The sequence below is a fragment of the Brachyistius frenatus genome, unplaced genomic scaffold (assembly GCF_029030835.1).
Source record: "Brachyistius frenatus isolate BFR_SWC_R1_liver_20210118 unplaced genomic scaffold, ASM2903083v1 Contig_8, whole genome shotgun sequence".
NCBI lineage: Eukaryota > Metazoa > Chordata > Actinopteri > Embiotocidae > Brachyistius > Brachyistius frenatus.
In genome coordinates this window covers 7782242-7788465 of record NW_027210607.1, presented here as the reverse complement: position 1 = coordinate 7788465, position 6224 = coordinate 7782242, and positions in this window count along the sequence as shown.

The following is a 6224-nucleotide window of genomic DNA, read 5'->3' as shown; positions in this document are numbered from 1 at the left end:
GTGTGTGTGTGTGTGTGTGTGTGTGTGTGTGTGTGTGTGTGTGTGTGTGTGTGTGTGTGTGTGTGTGTGTGTGTGTGTGTGTGTGTGTGTGTGTGTGTGTGTGTGTGTGTGTGTGTGTGAGCATTTGTGTAATGGGGCAATTGAGAAAGCGAACGGACAGCCTCAAGGTTATATGCTATTAAAAATCAGACTGCATAAATTCCGCCTAATAATTCATAATAATAACCTCCCTGTTTGTTGGTTGCTTGTTTATCCCACGTTCATTAACATGCCGGCCTCATGGTGCTCATACTGCACAACGTCTGAGGAGTGAGAGAGAATGATTAGAGGGCATATGGAAATTATTATAACCTGCTGAAGTGGAAGCATCCCGGATCCACAACAATCACATACAAACCCCTTATGGACAGTGAGGATTAAGTAAGTAGATTAGTAAGTATAGAAGTCCTCTGTGTAAGTATACAGTGTGTGTGTGTGTTGGGTGTGTGTGTGTGTGCGTGCGTGTGTGTGTGTGTGTGTGTGTGTGTGTGTGTGTGTGTGTGTGTGTGTGTGTGTGTGTGTGTGTGTGTGTGTGTGTGTGTGTGTGTGTGTGTGTGTGCGTCTATGTCGCTATCACTGCTTCGTTATATTGAACTTTCTTGGCTCTCTTTCAGTCTCCTTGGCCGCCACTTCCTTGTTCCTGATCTGAGACTCCTGTGGTGCCCTTGAGTGGAGAGCCTTGATTTTTCGTGTTTTACGGTCAATGTGGTCCTCCTAGTTCTTTCTAAATATCGTTTTGCTTTTAAATACTATTAAAAATGGATAAGGTTATGAGTTAATACTTACATCTTTTTGAATGCCCACTAATAAAGGTTAATAATATAAGTGTGCAATGTAAGCCCAGGAGGTGTTGGGTAAATTTCTTACTTATAAACACTCAACCAAAGAAAATAGGAAGACTGGGTTAAATAACAGTCAAAATGCTCAATTTGAAACTGCTTACAGATAAAAGAGATACAGTATACTGTGGTTGTGTAAACAACACCACAAAAAAAAAGTCAGCTTTTTAAGTCATTTATTCAACAAAAATATCCTCCATCCATCCCCCCATTATCTATACCCGTTTTATCCTGAACAGGGTCACGGGGGGGCTAGAGTTTATCCCAGCTCACTTTAGGTGAAGGCAGGGTAAACCCTGGACAGGTCGCCAGTCTATCACAGGGCCAACACATCAACAAATAAAATATTCTTCTGTGGAAAAACAAAGTTCACCCATGGCATCAAAAGCTACTGTTTACCTTTTTAACCTCTTGTATTCGTTTTCCATAATTGTCCAACAGTCTCTGACACCACTCATCCATGTAAAAGTCCTCTAGTTGCAAAATGTTTGAGGGGTTTGTCTTGCATGTACAGCCTTTTCCAAATCCCCCCCACAACATTTCAATTGAATACAAAACTGGGTTTTGATTTTTCCCATTTCATAACCCTCCATTCCTTGTTTTTTGTAAGCCATTCCTTGGTGGGTTTGTCAGTATACTTATTATCCCATTTAAACTTGTGGCTCAACTTCAACTTTTGAACAGATGGCCTCACGTTATCTTTAAGCACAGTTGGTATGAGGTTCTTCTCCTGAGAAGCTGTCGCTGCTCTTTGGCCAAACAACTCTATCTCTAATTCTTCTGTTCAGAGCACACTATTCCTAATGGCCTGGTATTTGCCTGCATGTTCATTGCCAAACTGTAGTTTGGCTCTGATGCAAGGCTTTTTCCTGGCGCGCCTCCCATACACCCCATGCAGGTCACATTTGTGTTATCTCTGTCTGATTGTTGATGGATGCACTTTGACACCAACAGTTGTGAGATTTTGCTGCAGATCGATTAATGAAATTTGGCAGCTGTCATTTCTTTGAGGATATCAACTTTATTGATTTGTTTCAAAGAGGACTGTGTTTGTTTGTTCAAATATGTTGAAAAAGCCAACAATTTCAATGGGCTGTACTTTTTCACATGATCGTAGGTCTTTTTGAGTGTGTGGTTTTGTTGAACATTTTTGGTTTGATTTTGATATCAGCCAGTGTGAAGATGACAGGACAGGAGGACAGAGGAAGCCATATTTGATCCATTTACAGCGTGACTACGTGGTCAGCGTTCATCACCAGCAGGGCTATCAAATGGCTGCTGAGATTCATATTGTCAGTTCCCGCTTTAATGATAGGATGGGCTCACACTCTACTTTCAGTCTGAGGAGTAAATCTCTTAGATAAAGTATAACGGAAGTATGTAACCTTAAGTTACTGTGCAACTCCTGCTGACCGAATCCTGAAGCTTAATGACCAACAAGAACTCAATGTTGGCTTCAATCAGACAAAACTTAAATACATTTCAGATTAAAAGATCATATAGTGCAGTGAGCTGCAGTATATTGTCAAAGTTAAAAGTAATTAAAAGAGATTTAGCTCATTAATTTGATTCAGTAGAGCAATGGTTTTCCAAAACAAACAGATGATCTAATCCTTCACTATTAGACATTTAACATTGTTCTTATTTAAAAGTAATTTCAAATTACTGACAAGCTCAGCACATAAAGAGGAGATAAGGGAGTGGAGGGAGCTACAGCAGCACACATCAGCATGAGTGTATCAGTAGAGTAATATTGACTGGAGTGAGGTGAGTGTAATGGCAGCGCTGTGCACCTGGGTGTTATTAGCCGTATTTGGAAACCCTGTGTTCAGTTTTAAAGAGGTAAGTCTGTTCAGTGTGACAGTGACGGAGAGAAGTCGTTCTTCTCTGCTGAGCTGCAGCTACAGTGCCGAGTAAGACAAAAGGGACTCTCAGAAGACACTCCGTGCCCCTGCTGCCAATTACCTCAAGTGCCACACTGATGTGTGTTCACTCTTGAACTTTTTCCCTGAAAATGTCACTTTATGTGGAAATAGCAAGTAAACAGCATTTGACACCGATTGCAGTTTCCACCACTTTCAGTAATGACTTCAGGCTGGTTGTGACTCAGCCCTGATGTATTTTACTGAAGTTTGTGCTATTTCTGTGCACTTCCATGCTTGCTTCATATAATTATATTATTGTTGTTTTGGTGTTTTGTTTAATATTGTGTTCTATTATTTCATGCGAGCTGGTGTTAAACTGCCTTACTGTGTGGTGTCATTTTGTGTTGTGTTCTCGTGCTCTCCTCTTGTGAGCTGATAACCAGCAGGATGCTGGCAGGTCAACAACCTCACACCCAGAGGTAAGAGCCTGGTCCCTAAAAAAGAAACCACTAACTACACTAACAAAGCAGGTGAAGGGGACATCATGGGGTGTAATCGCACCTAAATTCTGTTATCACATCCGCGCAGGTCGAAATTAGTCCATCTCACACTCAATACAATTATTACTCTTTACATGTCAGAGGTTCACCTCCTCACCAGCATTTTCAGTTGTTCACTCAGTATTCTGTCCACATGAAAGCACTAAAACAATATGAAGGTCACAACTGAGAAAAAGAATGTGTGTTTGGGACTTTATCTGCAGAAGTGTGGCCTCAGAGTAAAACTCTCTGATCCTGCTCAGTGCAAACATGACCTCAGTCCTCCTCAGGTGAACTGTGGTGTGGCTTGTTTGGGCTGTGAATTTAATCTGAAGCAGCTCAGGGCTCCACAGCGTGCTACAGTAGGGGCAGCGTGTGCGCACTGTTCATGACTATTAATGGGTACAAGGCAGTATGACATAACAGGGATGAGGATAGAGAGGTGGTATGTGCCCCTCCAACCGCAGAGACACAAAACAACCATAAAAAAAGAGACGCAAATCTGCTACAAAGAGGCACGAAATGACCAAGTAGACAGAAGATAACCACAAAGACACAAGCAACCATTAAAAAACAATTGCAGAGACCAAAAAACTACAAAGAGATGCAAAACAAACACAAAAAGAAACAAAATGACCCCAAAAATATCTCAAAAATGGGCACAGTGTGACCCAAAAAAACACGCTGCACTGTAACAATACTCCATTGAACACGTAGAAGTCCTGCATTAAAAATGTTACTTATTGAATATGTACGTACAGTGAGGAAGGCATCCTTAAAGTATTTAAAGTAAAGCTACTCAAAGCGGACAGTATTTGAGTAAAAGTACTAGAGGCTCATTATTAGAATAAACTATTTCCATTCTTATTTAACGGTGTATTATCCAAAGCAGTGGCGTTTCAGTATTAGCTTCTCCAACCAGGCTGATAAATCAAATAAAGCAGCCAAAGGGCTGGCTACTAAAGCACAGCTAATGCTTGAACAGCAGCATTAATCTAACAATTGACTGGGTGCAGCTATTAGAAAAGGTGTAACTGCTTCTTTTTTTCTTTTTTTTTTTGTCTGTCAAGACATTTTAAGTGTGATTTAACTCTAATTTTTAAATGGTGTCTGTATGCTTTTACTTGAAAGCCTCTCCCCGCTGTGCATGACCTTCTGGGTGTGAAGTGATGCACAGCGTGGTGGTCAGCAGGAAGACGTGGGCAGATTCAAGTCCACTTACATAAATTAGTTTCCTTCTCTCCCTGTCAGGGTTTTTTTTCTTCTTCTTCTTCTACAGGGTTAAACAGACTGGAGCTTGGCACTGTGCTCAGCTGAGAAACTTGCAGGGAATGCATGAGTCTTGGTAAACAGTACTGGACGGTAACTTCTCCAGGGAACTGAGTGCGAGCGGTTGTGACAGTGAAAAGAAGGTGTTGTTGCTCTGTTGACATGGGTCACAGTGTCAAGGTGGAGGAGCAGGATAAGAAAGCTGTACCGTACAGAGGCTCAGGATCATTGACAGCAGAGGAAGGTCAGATCAGGATGCTGGTGACACGAAGCATTTTATTTGACATACCAGTATAAATGTGACTTTGGCTCGTTGTTACGTTGTCACCCGTGATGTACGGTGTTGTAAAAGAGCAATTGTAAAGCAACAAGACTGTGTTGAGTTTGTATTGTTGCTGTATTTAACTGTTATACAAACGGAGGCATCCTGCCTGATCTCGATCCATGGATACAGTAAAATGTAAAACCTGCCTTTTATGCAGCTATATTTGCAGGCTCTCTTACAATTTATAACTCTCAACTTTATTTTAGAAATTCCCTGTTATTCAGAGAATTCATACTCAGATTTGCATGGGTCAACATACAACCACATTATGCTGCAGTGTGCACTGTTGGCCAGGAATAAAACCAGCTCAAGTCAGAATCTTGATTGAAAGTTTTTCTTCAAGTTTGATTTCTATCTTTATAATGGTTCATTATCAGTGAAATGCAATAATGGTTGCAAAATCATCACATATTTTCTATATATTATGATCATTTGTTTTGTCCATTTAAGTGCTTCTGGTTGAATCATGGACAAAATTAAGTCTTGAAGTCAAAACGATGTCTAACAGATGCAGTAACCTATTACAACAATGAATAAATTACACCTTTACAGTGCCGTCATAATTGCATATAATAAAGGAAATAACTAACTGTAAAGAATATACAAGGACAATACCAGTATTTACTGTACTTTAAAATTACAGCTAACCAGCGTGCAAACCACTTTTATTACCAAATTTGAATGCTGGAGCAGCCATTGGTTTACATTAGTTTCAATATGAAATAATAATCTATTTGCAGACTATGTAATGCCATATTATGTAATCTATCACATTAAATCTCAACTCCATGAACTAAATACATTTTCAAACCTTATGGAATAGATCGTCAGGAAAAAGAAAAAATCTAAATCTGTATGATAGAGCAAAACAAACCCGCTGTTATGATCCTTCAACAATTTCATTGAGCATTTGGGAATTCATTGTTTGTTATGTGTTATGTTATTTTAGTTAGGGGTGAAATTTTAAAATGAAACGGAACAATTACTTGTTGGCAGTATGTCACAGTGCATCACTTTATATATAGCTAATCTTCACGAACTCTACCCAAGAAAATCCTAATACCTCACCACTGTAAATGCCAAAGTTAGCCTACTTTCCTCTCTTGAAAGCGGGTTAATCAGACCTGAGTGACAGCATGACTTCACCACATCACTTCTAACAGCAGCATATGACAGAGCTTTTTTGATCTCCTCCCACTGAACGTTACATCTCGGCTGCTCAGCTGTCAAAGAAAATGCCGCCTGCTTCACTTCGTTCCTCCAGCCGGAGATCATCCTCGCATTTACGACGGCACCTGAAGGCAGCAGTAGAGCCTGAATCTCAGAGCGCGCATCATTTAGCCTTTTA